Genomic DNA, 16,900 nt, shown 5'->3' with positions numbered 1-16,900 from the left:
TCAATAGACTTGACCTTAAGACAAAGATGCAGTACCAGGTACTGTGGCTCTTTACCAAGAAAGCAAAGATTGAAAGGATCGTAGTTCCAAGCCAGCCATGGTAAAATGTTAGTGAGAGTCCCATCTTAACTAACAGGCTGGATGTGGTGACAGTGCCTGTAATACTAGCGATGTGGAAGGAGACCACAGGTAGGGGGATTATGGTCTGAGGCCAATCCTGAGCAAGAACGGGAGCCCCTATCTGAGCCGAGCAGGGTGGGTGCAGCTGGCGTACTGGGCCCTCCTCCCAGAACATCACGGCCAAATGCAACAAGTCACAAGGACCCCCTTCCTGAAACCCTCTGATGGGGATGAGGTCACAAGCCCTCAGGAGACCCCGGGAGGAGGAGGCCTGTGTAAACGGAGGCAGACTGGGGCTGAATCCTTAGGCAGAGATCCGGCAAGGACAGCCAAGTCTGACAGAGGAGCCCTGGCCTTCCTGGTGGAAGCCCTCACCCCATGGCTTCTCAGTTCCTCCTTGGAGGGCAGAGATGGCCTCCCTTTGCCCAAACTGTCCCACCAGGTGACCTTGGACAAGGGCAGAAAAAGCGCTCCGAACCCCACCCCACCCCCAGCTGGGTCCCAGCGCAAGGAAGAAAACAGAGGCAATCTTTGTTGTTGTTTTTACTTTATCTTAATTCAAGGTTGCAGAGCTGCAGATGGTGGATGGCTACTGCAGCACGGGGCAGCACAGCCCTGGCAGGGGGTGCCTGGGCTCTTCTAGCTTCAGAGGAGAGAGAGGGAGGGAGGAAGCCAGGCCAGAGCCCAGAGCTGCCTGAATGTCTAGTGGAACTGAGCCGTGCTGGTTTTCACACCCCTGGTCTTTACCATCCCATGAATGTATAATTATATACATATGTATACATGTATTTATGAAATGACACTCATTTGCCATCAACAAGAGCACTGGTTTTCTTCCATCAGGTTTTCAAATGTGCTTTGATAATAAAATATAAAATAACTGAGAAAATTGCAGCGGGCTACAGAGCTGGGACCAGAACTGAAGACCAGTGTTTACTTGATGTTCAATGAGGAAGGGGGGTGGTCCTGCCCCTCCAGCACCCCTGCTCTCCAGACTCCACCAAGCTGTGAGACTCATCATGGACTTCTGGTCTAGTTTTCCCACCCCCTCCTCTCCACTCCTGGCTGGGCAGGGATCTGGGGAACTCCATGGAAGTGGAAGCCCAGAGTGAAGAGGGCAAAGCAGGGCCCACAGGCTGCCGATGCTGAATGGTCCTCTCGGAGGAAGGCGTTGCCATAGCAACGCTCTGGATGCTGAAGAGAGCAAGTCTGCCCCATGCCTCCCAGAGACTCAGATCTAAGAGAGCACCACTGCCATCCACCTGTGACTGCAGCCCCCTGAGAAAAGTCTTCTCTAAGGCCTCATGACAAGGACCATTGGCTCGTTTATGAATAAGGATGATAAGGCTCAGAGAGGTTGCCATGGAAAGAGGTCACACAGCCTGTAGGCCCATGCTCCCTTCCTGGACAGGGGTTGAGAGACTGACTGACTGGCAGAGAGTTTTTTCAAGGCCTCTGGGACTAGGAGACCTAAGGCCTGGATCCTGAACTCTTTCTTTTCTTTGCTGTGTGGCCTTGGACAAGTTGTTTCCTGTCTCTGAGCCTTGAATTTCTCAGCTGAGGAAAGACAGGATTAAAACACATCCCTTCACACCTCGTGGGATGGCTTGGAGAATAGAAACAAAAACTCTGGAAGAACTTGGAATACAAAGGCCAGCAGAGGGACTGTTATTGTTGTCATTGATGATGGTGATGAAGATGACAGGAAGAGGGGGAATGTAGGAGGAACAAGGCCAAAGAAGAAACACACAAGACCCCGATCCACCCTGATTCACTTTCCTGCACCCCACACCCTCTTGGGGCATCTTTCCCACTCCCAACCCCAGTAATCTTTCAGCCTGCAGTTAAATTCATCAACAGGATGAAGTGAGTTTGGCCACAGAGTGGCCCTGCTGGATGACACTGTGTCCCCCCTGCAGGAAAAGCTGATTGCTTCTGCATGAAGCCTGGGCGGGCAGTGGGCAGTGGGGAGAGGGGACTCGGGAATGCGTTCACGGAGCACCGGTGGGCTTGGGAGCAGCCTCCTGGCCAGCCATGTGCCTCTTGTAACTCCCTCTCCCCGTCCCTCCCCCCTGCTCCAGTAGCTGGGAGCTGCTGGTCTGCAGACAGACCTGAGAGAGTCTCTCCCCCTGCCCTCCCTCTGTCTCTGTCTCTTGTCTCTGCTTCTGGGAACAGGGAGGTCCACACTGATCACCCTCCCTCCCATACACACACACACCCCCTGCATGCCTTGGGACCCTCCAGCCTTATGGGAGAGAAATCAGCAGTCCTTTGAGGAAGCTCTCAATCTCATGGAGGTGGGTACCCCTCCTGTTCTGAGGACTTCCTCCCACAGCTTGACACCCCAGGAAGCCGTGTCCACTGCCAGGTGTGCCAGGAGGCCTCAGCAATGTGGCAAGCCCCGTGACCCCGTGACCTGCCTCGGCCTCCATCCCCTTAACTGGGGGTTTTCCGTGTGGCAGAGTCTGGCCCTCCCAGGCAACCCCACGCCCTGCAGCCTCCCCCAAAACCACGGCATCCTGGGCCAATGCAGGTGGATTTCAGTGCCGTCCTCAGAGCCTGGAAAGCATATCTACCAGGAACCAGGAGAGTTCATATGGAAGTTTCTAGAGACACTGAACGCAAGTGGACGTGAGTGTGTTGTCCTCGCCGAGCTGGAGATCTCAGAGCATTGGGGGGGGGGGGTGTGCAGTGCCTGGCACTCAGCGGGCGCTCCGTCTATGCTGCGTTTGTGATTGCGCCTGCAGGACAGTCCTGCGGTGCCCTTTGAACTCTGCTATCCACAGTCGGCAACCCCTGCACTAGGTCCAGCAATCCAGCCTCCCCAGTTCCCCTGGCAGCTCCATCAGGCAGCCTTAGCCCCGTGTGAGGTACTCTGTGGAGTCCCAGAACAGTGGGGAAAACAAGGATGCCAGCCTGGCTCCGGCTTGGTTCCAGCAACTTCTCTCTCCTCCCCACTTCCCCCTCCCTCCCCCACCCCTCACCAGTTCCAGGGTTTGAATTCAGGGCCTTAGGCTTGCTCACTCAGCTGGCGCTCTGACTTAGGCCAGGCCTCTAGGCCAGCTCTTTGCTGGTTATTTGGGGGAAAGTGCCTCATTGACGTTTTGGCCCAAGCTGCCTTCAAACTGCTGTCCCGGGACCTCAGCCTCTAGGCAGCAGCTAGGATTACAGGGATGTGGCTGCTTCCACTCTCCTGCTGGAGGAAACGTCTTGAAAGACAATGGTTGTCATTTCTGGACCTGTCTATCTTACAGAAGGTAGAAAGGGGCTGCACCCCTCCGTCGTCTCCCCGGGTCTGGGGGAGCGAGTCGTGCTGGTGAGGTTTGGGGAGTGGGGGGCGTCTTTCTGTCCCTATCACAGACAACCTCCTCGCCCACGCCTGCACCACCCCCTCCCTGCCCCGCTCTTGCCACCTCCCAAGCCAGGCTTTATTACAGTTTAACATAGGCCCCGGCGTGGAGCGGTGGCAGAGAAACGAATCACATAATAGTTGATATGCGTTTTAATCAAGTAATTCGGGCAGAGCCGAGAGCTGGCGAGGGTGGGCCAGGCGCCCCTGAATACCAAGCAGGCCTGGGCGCAGGCCTTGGAAAATGGAAAAGTCATTTATTAGCCCAGCTGGGGGTCGCCAGGCTGGCCTCAGCAAGGCACCTTCCCGGCCCCTCCACGCAAACCACTCAACTGTAACCAGTGTGCGGGGCAGGCCGAGGGGAGCCCGGAGACACAGGGGTTCCCCTCTGTGCTCACTGCCCTGGAGGCCCGGCCGGGGGACGCAGCAGGCCCTGCTGTCCTGCTCTCCTGCCACACTGCTGTTGGGCGCCCATTTCAGCACTGGGCACTGCCCAGCGTCCATGCTACACCTCCTTTCCCTCCATACCGCACCCATGCCCCCAGGGTAGGCCTGCCCCTCGCCTGCAGCGCCTAGACCAGGCACGTGGCATGCTGTCCCGTGTCGGTCCCCACCACCTTCCACCACCATCCTGGCTAGCCTCGAGGACTGTGTGTTCTGGCTGGTGGCCTTCACACTGCTGAGGCTCTGCTGCCTGGTACCCAGGGGCAAAACAAACATGGGCCCATGTGGGGTGTTCTCAGTACAGAGCCAACATGCCAACAGCTTGGATTTGTCCATACACACGCATGTAGGAGATGGCGCTGTTTATACATTCCTGCCAGGAAGGGGCAGATCTAGGAAGAAGGAAGGAGTAGAGGGCTTGACATGGTGCTGTGTTGTTGTACGAGCAGATCTCAGAGCTGCTTTTTCTCAAGGGGCTTGAACTGTGAATCAAACACAAGGGACACCTTGGAAGAGAAGAAACTGGGTGCTGAGGGTTTGGAAGAATCTGAGGAGAGAGTCAGGGAAGATTTCCCGGGTACAGAGAATGTAAAACTAAGGTTCACCTGCCTTGAGACAGAGCTGAAGAAGCTTCGATCTCTAACCTGCTGTTGTCCTGGGAAGGTAGTATAGAGCGTGGGAAGGGATCACACTGTCAGAGAGGAGGGAGAACCATTTAATGGAGTCCCGAAGACACAGAAGCACAGATGCCCTAGAAGGAGCTTGCTCAGACTCTCCTCTTACACCCTCCTGTGGTGCCAAAGACCTCCAAAACCACCACCAGACTGCATTCACAGCCCCTCTGGGCTCATCCAGGCCGCTCAGCAGTGAGGATAGAGACTAGCCCCTTAAGGAGTTCCTAGCTACCTGGTCCTACCTGATGGGGCTGGAGCAGGGCGCAGCCAAGGCAAAGCCTGGAGAAGAGAAGGAAGGACAGGAGACTGGGGCTCTGATATCACTGCCTCTTGCCGCCACATGTGCTGGCTGATTTGGGTTTTTCTGTGGTCACGGGATTTGAGCTCAGGACCTTGCAGTTATTAGGTAGGTACTCTACCACTTTGAAGGTCATTTTGAAAACAGGTCCAGGGATGGGGATAATCAGGGAGGAGAAGAAGTAGAGCTGCCCCATGTCTGAGCTCCCACATCTGTGACTGGTGAGCTTCTGGGCCTCCCTTCCCAATGAGCTACCATCCCCAGCCCCCCCTCCCCGGCTCCGGCCTGCTCCATGACTCTGGCCACCTGACTTGTCCTGTTGGAACCTCTGCTTCTGCATCTGCCCTAGGAACTCCCTCTGGGCCTCCTCTCTGGGGGTGTGGGGTTGGCAGTGATGGACCTCAGGGAGGGGTGTCCAGTTCCTGCCAACCTGGAGAAGTGGCTGCGGCCCTCTGTGCCTTGGTTTCCTCATCTGTAAAAGTCAGGAAACCAACAGTCTCTACCTCGTGGAGTCGTCTTACATGGAGATGGAAGGCATGGCCAGAAAGGAAGGGCTTAGCACACTGCCTAGCCTGGCCCATAGCAGGTGCCTTGTGAGCAGCAGCCTTCCTTCTGAGGCTGGGAACAACTGGCACCTCTGGGTGATGAGAACTTAATTGACCTCTGTATCCCCTTGGCCCCAGAGACCAGTGTGTGCCCGGCACACAACACAAAGGCAAGGAAGAGCGGATGCACGCGTGAGTGCAGGGATGACTGAGCGAATGAAGGAGTGAAGAAAACATGAATGAGTGAACCACGGCCTCCCCGGCCCTCCCCCTTCCCAGTCACCAATGTGGGAATTTCTCAGGGACCCAGCCACACCCACAGACCCTCACGTGCCAGCTCTTTTATGGGAGAATGTTCCAGAATGCAAGTGGTGTTTACAGAGAGGAGTGGGGTGGGGGGATCAGTGTGGCAGGTATCCAGGGTCAAGGAGGGGGACGGATGCTCAGGATGTCCAAGCCAGCTGTCCCCTCAGAAGACACCGTCCACCCCACAAGGCACGGACAATGGGTATAGACTGAGGAGTCGGGCCTCCGGCTTCCCTCGGCTCACACCCGGCTCCACACAGCCCCGGGAACAGAGAGTTGGCATTGTGGACCCACGTGGACCCTGGCTCCAGAAACACAGGCTCCTGCCTGCTCTGTCTGTGTTGCTCTCCTCCCTGCTCAGCCATGAGGAGGCTGGGGCAAGGCTGGACTAGGGGAGAAGGTCGTGGAGAATATACCGGAAACCATCTGCCTATGTGTCTTGGCCCTACCCTGCTCTCTTCCTGGAGGAACTCAATCTCAGTAGGGCCTAAGAGCTTGGTGTTGCTGAGTTCCAATATACAGATGAGGAAACGGAGGCCGATGGAGGCTCTCTGCCCAGTGGCAGAGAACGGTTGAGCCCAGGCCGCTGGCCAGCAGCCCTTCTTAACACCTCAGGGATGCTAAGGTCCGCCTTGCCCAGGCCTAGTTGATGTCTTCATGCTGCCAGGTGGATTGAAACTCACCTCCTCCATGAAGCCTCAGTGACTGTGTCACCAGCCTCTTGGGCCCTGGCCCTTCCTGCCACCCTCTCAGGTCTTCTGGTGGATATATTCAGTTTGTCAAAATACCCCTCATACTCCCGCCGTGTGAGGGGGCGTTTGAACTTTGTGAGTGTGGGAACTGAGTCTGTCACCAAACTGGGAACCCCTCCTGAGTAGACACCAGGTCTTCATAGTAAGGGTTGTTTTTTGTGTTTTGTTTTTAACTTGAGAATGTTCGTCATTAGGAGACGCTAGAAGGAACTGCAGCTACAGAGTCCCGGTGCATGCATCCTCACAGACACAGACTGGCCGGAGCCTGCCCGAGCCACAGCTTCTCCCCCCACCTGCTGCCCCTCCCCTCTGGAGCCCATCCATCCACCTTTCCTTCGGCCCCCCACTTCCAGCTTTGGGGACCCCTGGGCCCCAGCCTTCTGTTGCAAGCAGAGCCAAGATCTGGTAGGGGTTTACTCCGCCTCTTCCTGGGTGCCTCTCAAACCTATAGGACAAAGGCCCCAGCAGGGACAAACCTCCTTCCCCCTGCCTTTGGATGGGAGGGAAGGAAGGACAGAGGAGGAAGGAAGGACAGAAGGAAGGATGAACACTGGGCTCATCCCAGAGTCCAGAGGAACATGGACAGGATGAGCACTCATGGAGGAGAGCCTACTTCTGCTACCCCGGCACTGAGCCACGGCTCTGTCCTGGGCAGGCCTCTCCTGCTAGAATGGAAAGCTGCACCAGAACTCCCACCATCCACCCACCAGCAGTAAGACCTCACCCCAAGAGATGCATGGAGGTCAAAGCCAGCAACTTGGGGTCAGCTTGCATCTCTGGCTCCCTGGGGAGCTCAATTCACACCCAGATACCTGGGAGGAAGGCTGGAGAGAGGTGGCCTGCGGAACAGGGGTACTGGCAGTGGACAGGAGAGATGACCCCTGGTCATTTCCCCGGAGCACACACAATAGAGGAACACAGCCAACAATGGATAATCAGTTTCACAACAGTAAGGATGGAAAGTTCTCAACGCTCCCGACAGACAGAAATGACAGAGGTCCAAGTGACTCTGGTCCAATCCTTACACAGCGTGTGCCTGTACCGAAATGTCACGGGTACTCAGCAGGTACTCAGCCAGGCGCCAATGGCTCTCATCTGTAATCCTAGCTATTCAGGAGGCTGAGATCTGAGGATGGAGGTTCAAAGCCAGCCCAGGGCAGACAAATCTGTGAGACTCTTTTATTTCCAAATAAATGGAGCTGTGATTCAAGTAGTAGTGGCATGCTAGCCTGGAGCAAAAAGCCGAGGGACAGTGCCCAGGCCCTAAGCTCAAACCTCAGTACTGACAAACACACAAAAAATAATAAACAAACAAATCGGCAAGCAGTGAAAAGGTGTTGTTCCCCCAACCCTTCCCCCGAGGACAGCATTATCAGCAGCGCTGGCTTCCAATACATGCTGGTCACAGGCGGGGCTCGATCAAACCCTTCTCTACGCTGCTCGTAGGAAAATATCACCCTGGAACCTCTTTGTGTAATTAAGATAGGCGAATTCAAATGAGAACAGAAAAAATAAAGTCTGATGTTTGAAAAAAAGACCACAAACTGGGGGACGGGAGAAGAGGAGAAAGGGAGTTTGTCATAAGAAGATCCAGGACTAGAACTCTAAGTTGGAGGCCTCAGTAAGGACTACGGGACACCCCAGTCATAACTGACTCCTGTGGGGGACAGGAAGGCCTCAATCTGCACCCTCTGGGGCAGGGGCTAAGGGGCTTCCCTTAGGCCCAAGCCCCTCTTTCTCTCTTTGGAGGATGGAGTGGAGAAGGCTCCTCCTTCCTCTCCTCCTCCTTTCTTCCCCCCCCTCCCCTCCCCAGGCCAGGCCTGGACCCCTCGTGGCTGGCTGGTCCCTGGGTAGCAGAGGCCTTTCATAGGATGTTTCCCTGGCCTCTCTCCTCCCTTCCCCTCCTGTCTGTCCCCCCTCTCCTGTCAGGGCCCCATCAATCTAGGCAGCCCAGCCCCTCTCCAGCTGGCCTGGCCAGGCCCGTTCCCAGGCAGAGCAGGTCTACATGGAAGGTGGTGGAAAAATGTGGACAAATTTCTGATTTGCAACACTCTGGGAAAGAGTTTATTGCCATTGTTTGAGGACGAATGTATAAATAAAGCAAGGCGAAGATGGCGGGGGGAGGCTGGTGAAAGGCAGAAAACGAGAAATTTTATGGCCGTAAGGAGCGTGCTCTAATGGTGATTTTTGAGGCACTGGACCATGGTAGTTACTTAGCCAAATGATCACTGTGAAGCTGGGCAAGGGAGCTTATTTCTTAATTACTGTTACGTCGCCATGTCAGGCAGACGCCCTGTCCTGGAGCACTGGGTCCCGGGAGACACGGGCTCGGAGCTGGGTCTGGATGTCAGGGTGCTGGTGGGTGTGTGGGAGGGGCAAGGAGGAGTTTGTCATCTGCCTCCAGCCCACCCCCAACTAGGGCAGGGGCTCTGGGTCTGCCCCTACCCAGGTGCCTGCGCCCAGGGAAACCACCTTGCAAAGAAGGAAAAGAGGTGTGAACTGCAGGCACATTTATGCATCTGCTCCAGATCCTGTTGGGTCTGGCGCCAGTGATACACTCCTATAATTCCAGCTACTCTGGAGGCTGCGATCTGAGGATCACAGACCCAAGTCAGCCTGGACAGGAAAAGTCGATGAGATGCTTATTTCTGATCAGCCAGTTAAAAAAAAAAGTCAGACACAGAGCTGTGGCTCAAGAGGTGGAGCGCCAACCTTGAACCTTGGGACTCTAACAGGCATTCCCTCTAGGCAGCCACAGAGGGGAGCAGAGGGAAGCGGTGGTTCCCGAGGGTCTGAGTGGACCAAGTGTTCTCACCTTGTGCTCCTCCCCTTCACAGATCCTCACTGTCCCCTTACAGATGGGGCCAGGGTCTTCTATAAGCACTCGGAGACGTACGGAGACCCAGGAGGGTGCCCAGGAGCTAGGTCTCCACTCAGATTGGGAGAGAGGAACTGCAGGCAGGTGGGGTGCTGTAAGCACAGCTTGGAGCTTCCTGGCGCCTCCTGCATTCACTCTCAAGATTTTGTTTCCAACAGGGTCCTGGGCAGGTAGGTGCTGCCTGTGCTGCCAAGGGGGACCGGGGCACACACGTTGAGGACCACGGACCCACAGCAAGCCAGGGGAAAGTTAGCCACAGCACCAGAGCCACCTGCTCTGTGAGAAGGGGTCCACCATGGGAAGACAGGGGCAGAAAGGCCTGGGAGGCCTCAGATGGGCTCAGCCAGGGGCAATTCGGAGGTAGAAACTACCTCCCCTGGCCTTGCTCCTGCCACCTTCCATGGTAGATGCACCATAAGAGTTTCTTCTTCTTTTTGGGGGTGGGGTGGTACCAAGGTTTGAACCCAGGACCTCCCACTCTTGCCCTGCTTTTTGACTCACAGCTGGTGCTCTACCACTTGAACCACATCTTCAGTCCAGCTTTTTGCTGGTTCACTGGAGATGGAATTCACAGGCTTCTCTGCCTTGGTTGGCTTTGAACCACAACCCTCCGTAGCTGAGATTATAGTCATGAGTCCCCAGTGCCTAGCTCACCAGACAATTCTTGACAGCCACGAGCCCATCAAACCTGGAGCCAGCGGCCAGCCTCCCCTCTCACCACCTCAGCTCCCAGCTCCTACCCAAGCCCCTCTCTTCTCTGCATCTTTCCCTTGCAGTCCATCAAGCAGACCATCTCCAGGGTGTACCAGGGGGAGACTCTGTCACACTATCAATGAACTGGGAGGACACTTGCCACAGGCCAACTCCAGCGTAGTCTTCTAGCTGCCGCTTGAATTATCTGGAGGGGCCATGAGTTCCTTCTGTAAGGACAGGGTTTTCTTCTCATTCATTGAATAAATGAATGAATGACTTATTTGATGGCTGGATAAATGAAGGGGGGAAATAAATGAATGAAAAACTAAATGGATGAATGAATGGATGGATGTGCAAATAAATGACAGACTGTATGTACAAATGAATGAATGGAAAAATGAATTGATGGATGGATGGATTTGTGAATAGATGAGTGAATGAACTGACAGATGAGTGAATGAATGAATGAATGGGTGGATGGACAGATTGATGAATGGGTAGATGGATGGATGGATGGATGGATTAGTGAATGAATAGATGAATGAATCGCTGGATGGATGAAGGAAGGAATGGACAAATGAATGAATGGATGGATGAACAGATGGGTCTGTTGATTGATGAATCTGATGAATCTGATGGATGGATGGATGGATGGATTAGTGAATGAATCGATGGATGAAGGAATGAATAGGTGGATGAATGAATGGATGGACAGATTGATGGATTGGTGAGAGGATGGATGGATTAGTGAATGAATAGATGAATGAGTGAATTAATGAAGGAATGAATGGGTAAATAAATGAATGAATGAATGGGTGGATGGATGAATAGGTGGACCTATGATTGATAGCTGGATGGATGGGTAGATTAGTGAATGAAATGATGGATGAAGGAATGAGTAGATGCATAGTTGAATAGATGGATGTATCAATGGATTGATGGGTGGACAGATGGATGAATTAGTGCATGAAAAGATGAGTGAATTGATGGATGGGTAAAGGAATGAAGGAATGAATAGGTAGATAGATGGATGGATGGATCTACCAACAGATGGATGGATGGATGGATGGATGGATGGATGGCCTCCCTCTGCATGCCCCGATCTGTGCACTCATTTTCCGTGTACCTGCAGACACCTACAGCAGTTTGCTCTTCCAGACAACGTGACTGCTGGTGAGTCTGTTTAGATCGTCTTACACAGTAATCTCATTAGAGATGCATTTATGCATCACCAGACGCCCGGCCCCATGCTGAAAGCGCAGCGAGCCAGCTGCACAGTTGCAAGAGGTCTGGAGGATGGACGCTCTGTAAACCAACAGCAGACACTCCACTACATCCCCCCATCTGCATCCAGGTGCCAGGTCCCCTCAGAGGCCCCCAAATGCAAATGTAGACTCACTTGCTTGGCTTGCCAGAGAGCCTCCCCACCCCCACCAGCCCCTGGGGACCCCTCATGCACCCTGTTCTCTGAGCGTCTCTCTAGAGAGCCCAGCATCTATAGATGCACGGCTGGAGGGAACGGCTTTTTAAAGGGAGTTAAAATCCAATTTGCCCCTGCTGCTTACGCCTTTTCTAGTTTGATGTGTTTTTGATAAAAAAAAAATATATTTTTTTTGATCAATAAAAATAAAATCTGTTACTTTCACCCTGTGGCAATTATTGCTCTGAGCTCTGTTGGCTGAATCTTGATAGAATAAATAATGTTATTTTCCCAAAATGTGGCCAGCCATAGGATGGTTACATTAAAATAGCCCAGAGGTTCTCAGAGGGGTGAGCACCATACTTTGAGCCTTTTGGAACTGGGGTGGAGGGTGGGCTGGGGTGTCTGAGTGGAGACAAACCATCTCTGAGGGTTTGCTTTGGGCCACACCCTCAGCTTTGTGTGTATTACAGGTCATCTAAGCTGGTAGGAACAGATGCCAACCCAGTTCTAAGGGAGAGGCTCAGAGTAAGGCAGTGACTTACCCTAGGTCACACAGCTATGGGGGAGCAGGTTGGGGGGCTGTCAGAACTTGAACCCACCTAGCTACTCAGGAGGCTGCAACTTGATAAACTACTAAGAAAAGGTGAGAAATGGCACCATGGCTCAAGTGGTAGAGCTCTGGCCTGGAGCACAAAGCTCCAGGGGACAGCACCCAGGCCAAGTTCAAGCCACAGGACCAGCCATTAAAAAAAGAAGAAGAAGAACTTGAACCCAGACCCTTCTTTTACTCTCTCCACTCCACACCCCAGGTGTCTACACTGCCACTTCTGTTCTTCCCTTTTCCTCCTCTCCCTCCCCTCCCCACCAGGCTGGGCAGGCTCCAGATAGGCCAGGGAGCACCCACGAAACAGCCAGGGGCTGAATGAGAACGGGACCAGCATGCCGCCGATTATATGGTGGGAAGGCGCAGGTCCAGAGTGCAGGGTGCCAGCCCCAGATCTGCTGGGTGCATTCGCTCCGTGCACACAGGCAGGCTTACGATTCCTACAGTGGAGCTGCAGGATTCACATCCGGACCCCTGAGCCCCCGTGACACCGGGAAGGAGACGGCCCCTCGGCGGTCCATCTTCTTCCTTTCCCAGCCAGAACTCCGGCCTCCAGCCCCTCCCAGCTCAGCTCCTGCAAGCTAATTGAATTCTCTTGCAAATAAGAGTACATTGTACAGTTCCTGCTGAGGGCAAGCTCATTTTTTTTTTTTTTTTACCATTTCTTTTCTTTCATCCTCTTTAATAACTCGCGATGTCTCAAGGAGGTTTCCTTATGGCCAACACCCTGGAAAATTATTCTATCTCTCGTGTATTTTCTTTCCTTCCTTCCTTCCTTCCTTCCTTCCTTCCTTCCTTCCTTCCTTCCTTCCTTCCTTCCTTCCTTCTTTCCTTCCTTCCTTCCTCCCTTCCCTTTTTCTCTCTCAAGGATTTCTGCTCCATCCCTGGGCCCCTCTCTGCCTACCTTGTGCTCAGAATGTTCTAGTCCTTGCCTTTCCCTACCTCAGAAGCAGAGCCCCTGCCTTCCTGCCCCCAGTGTGGAAGAGCCGGTGCCCCCCAGGGCAGTCTGGGGAACAGAGAGAGGGTCTTTCAAAAGTTTAGGAAGCAGTGGTCGTGGGGGGGGGGGGGGGTTGGGGGGAGGCCCGGGGCAGGGAGCAACGCGGTCGGCTCCGCTTTGAGAACCACCGCTTTGGCCTCCAGAGAACTGGACTGGTTCCAGCACTTTTGAGGTAGGAGCGGGGCGAGCCCAGAGCCTTTATTGCTCCCATCGGGTTCCCGTTATGTGTCAGGGAGAAAATCATAAACAAATGGGTCACATTTCCATTTCTGAAGGCATCTCTAGCCCAGCCTCAGCCTTCCACGTTTAGGGGTCCCTCTTCCTTAACTGACACCTGATGGGAGGAGAAGCCAGGTGGACAGTGAGTCCCCCTGGCCCAGGCCATCTCGGGGAGAGCGGGGGAGGGGGACTGCTGGCTGACACCGGCTGGGCAGCCCAGCCAGGCTAGCGAGGCTTGAAGCTTCCTATGGGATTGGAGTATACACATGGCCGATGCCCCCTGAGTCTGCAGACATGGATCCTATGTCAGTAAGTCTCATGAATTAGGGGTTGAGAGCACCGTGTGTGTGTGTGTGTGTGTGTGTGTGTGTGTGTGACGGTCCTGGGGCTTGAACTCAGGACCTGGGTGCTGTCCCTGAGCTTTTTGGCTCAAGGCTGGTGGTCTACCACTTAAGCACAGCTCCATTTCTGGATTTTTTTTGTGGGGGTGGGTTAATTGGAGATAAAAAATGTCATGAAAGCCAGGCACTGGTGGCTCATGCCTGTAATCCTAGCTACTCAGGAGGCTGAGATCTGAGGATCTCGGTTCAAAGCCAGCCGGGGCAGCAAAGTCTGTGAGACTCTTATCTCCAATAAACCACTAGAAAACCAGAAGTGGCGCTGTGGCTCAAGCGGTAGAGTGCTAGCCTTGAGCTGAAGAGTGCAGGGACAGCGCCCAAGTGCAGAGTTCAAGCCCCACAACTGACAGAAGAAGAAAAAAGAGGATGTCATGAATTTTCCTGCCCAGGCTGGCTTTGAACCACAATTCTCAGATTTCAACCTCCTGAGTAGTTAGGATTATAGGCCTGAGCCACTGAGGCTTGGCCTCAGGAGATGTAAGAAGGGGCCCAGGGCACGGGCCGGAGAGTCAGGCTGCATGGGGCTGGCATGGGGGCTGGTGTGGCACTGGCTGTGGGCCATGGGGGCTCTCTGGGGAGCAGGCGGATCTCAGGGCCTGCACACTCAGGACCCCGCCCCCCCCAATTCCCCCAACTCCTGGACTCTCCTGTTGCGCTCTCGTGGTGGGAGGGGAAAGGATGCTAGGACCTGCAAATAACTGGCTTTACAATGGCTGCCATCTTTTACCAGGCACCAAGCCACAGTGCTCACTGTCTCATTCAACCCTCGTGCTAGTGCACGAGGTGAAGATAAGGTAGGGCCATTTTTCCACATCCTGGGACGCAGTGCCCACCCCCTTCCCCTGCCGTGTGAGGCCACGCTGGTGGGGGGCAGGAGGAACATTTCCCCCAGTCTTAGTCTCTGTGGCTGGGGCTTCCTTTCTGGATCAGAAGTCAGTCCAGCCCAGGGACCGGTGGCTCACACCTGTAATCCTAGCCACTCAGAAGGCTAAGGTCTGAGGATCGCAGACAGACAAATCTGAGAGGATTTCATCTTCAGTGAACCACAAAAAGGCTGGAAGTGGAAGAACTGTGCCTTAACTGGTACAGTGTTGGCCTTGAGTGAAAAACAAAAGCCAAAAAACAAAACAAGGGACAGATAGCATCCAGGCTCTGAGCGCCAGCCTCAGTACCGGCAAACACAAACACACGAATGCACACATGCATGCATACACACACAAACAAGACTACATCCAAGCCAGCAGCAACGTTAGTCCCCACCCACTGTGTCATCCCTGAGCAAACTGAACTCAGAGAGGGGGAGTGACTTGTCTCAGGTCATGCAGCAGCTGATCTCCCGCCCCCCCTCCCCACTCCATTCCCAGGGATCCCTGGACACACACACTTGGGAGTGTGCCATTGTAGGGTAGAGAGTAGTCAACAGACAGGGGTCTCCTGAAGGTACCCCTAATTGTGGCAGGCACATCCAGTCCTGTGAATGGGTGATCCAGCCAGGCTGGGGCTCCTCTTCTCCCCAGGGGGCCCTGAGGGACCAGTACGTCAAGGTTTCGGAGGCTGAGAGTGAGGTGGTCCTAGCCTAGATACCCTGAGTGAGGCACGTAGCCCATCTGGGTCTAACATGAAGGTTACAGATGGCAGAGCAGGGGTGTGAGGAAATGGAGGTAAAGGAGATGACCCCGCCCCCACCCCTTGTCCCCCAGTCCCTGGGCCCCAGACCCCTCCCAAGGGCCCCCGGGGGAAAATCGACACAACACATGCACTTGACTTGCTACATTCTCCGAGCCCTGACACGCTGTGGGAAGAAACCTGAGGAAGCAGAGCCTGTCGGGGGAAGAGACTCATCTCCAGCCAGGCGGCTGAGTCACTGTTTACCCAACGTTGCCTAAGATGTGTCCAAACAAGAACCAGCCAGGGGTCCCTCCCTCTGCTGGGCTTCCAGACACACCCCTGCCCAAAGCCCAGGTGCCCCGCACACAGCCCTCCCCTTGGAGATACACATGCCAATCCAATCCTAGGGGACATGTCTATGCAAATATATGCAAAGTATATGCACAGCTATGCAAAGTATCTGAGTGTGGGTAGGAGCTGGGAAAAGGGGAGCCATCTTGACTTCCACAAACGTTTAATAAGCATGTATTAGGTGTGTCTACTTTCTCACACTGACCTGCCTTCGAAGATGCCTGTGGCCCTGTGGACAGCTCTGGTGAGGCTTTTTATTAAAATAAAACCGGTTAAAAGGCAAAGATGGAAAGTATGGCTTGGTCATAGAGCTATCCACAGTGAATCACCAGCGAATCACTACCTCAACACCCACCCCATGCCTTTAAACACACACACACACACACACACACACACACACACACACACACACACTTCATTGGTCAGGAGCAGCTTGGGTATCCAGAACATTAAAACTCCCTGTGTTGAGAGCCGCCAGTGGCTCACGCCTACAATCCTAGCTACTCAGGAGGCTGAGGTCTGAGGTTCACGGTTCAAAAGCAAAGCCCGGGCCAGTTAAGTCCATGAGACGCTTATCTCCAATGAACCTCCCAGAAAACTGGAAGTGGCACTGTGGCTCAAGCAGTAGAGTGCTAGCCTCGAGCCAAAAAGCTCAGGGACAGCACCCAGGCCTTAAGTTCAAGCCCTACCACAGACCAAAGAAAAAAAATTCTCCCTTGAAAAACTCTGCAGCCAAGGGTCAAAGGCAGCTGCTGTGGGCCTGGTAGGTCAGACTCAGAATTCCATGCAGCCTACGCCAGCCAGGCTGGGGACGGAGTTGGGCAGTGTTGGGAAGGAAAGGAGCCCATGTTAAACTGGTGCAGGCAGGTGGACACCGGGCTTCACTGGGGAAAGACCCAAGACAGGACCCTCCCCAGCTGCCAGGGCTGCTTGGACAGATCCAGGTTAGAGGTCCCTTCCCAAGAGGGCAGGTGTGCCAGAGGTCTGAGGGCCACCACGGAGGAGGTGATCTGCCTGCCTCCACTGTGTTCTTTGCGTTCTTTTAATGCTCTTCAACTCCACCTCTGCTCAGACTAGTCCTCCATCGTGATGACTAAAGGATGTTCATTTTCCTGCATCTGATCTCAGCTCTTCCCTCCAGCCATGTCTGTAGAGACCCATCTGCCAGGGTCTCTTCCTCCATGGGCTTCACAGTCATGGATAGCTCTGCAACCTGGGAGAAAGGTTCCCCTGTGTATGCC

At 54.1% G+C, this 16,900-nt stretch overlaps 1 protein-coding gene across 3 annotated transcripts in view; it reads right to left on the bottom strand.

Annotated features, from left to right (window-relative positions):
- Positions 1-16,900, bottom strand: part of Pax7 (paired box 7) — a 93,332-nt gene that overhangs the window by 44,307 nt on the left and 32,125 nt on the right. The gene's annotated exons all lie outside the window — the stretch shown is intronic.

This window comes from Dipodomys spectabilis, unplaced genomic scaffold, assembly GCF_019054845.1.
Source record: "Dipodomys spectabilis isolate Male_0828 unplaced genomic scaffold, ASM1905484v1 ptg000118l, whole genome shotgun sequence".
NCBI lineage: Eukaryota > Metazoa > Chordata > Mammalia > Rodentia > Heteromyidae > Dipodomys > Dipodomys spectabilis.
This window is presented reverse-complemented; position numbering and strand designations above follow the sequence as displayed.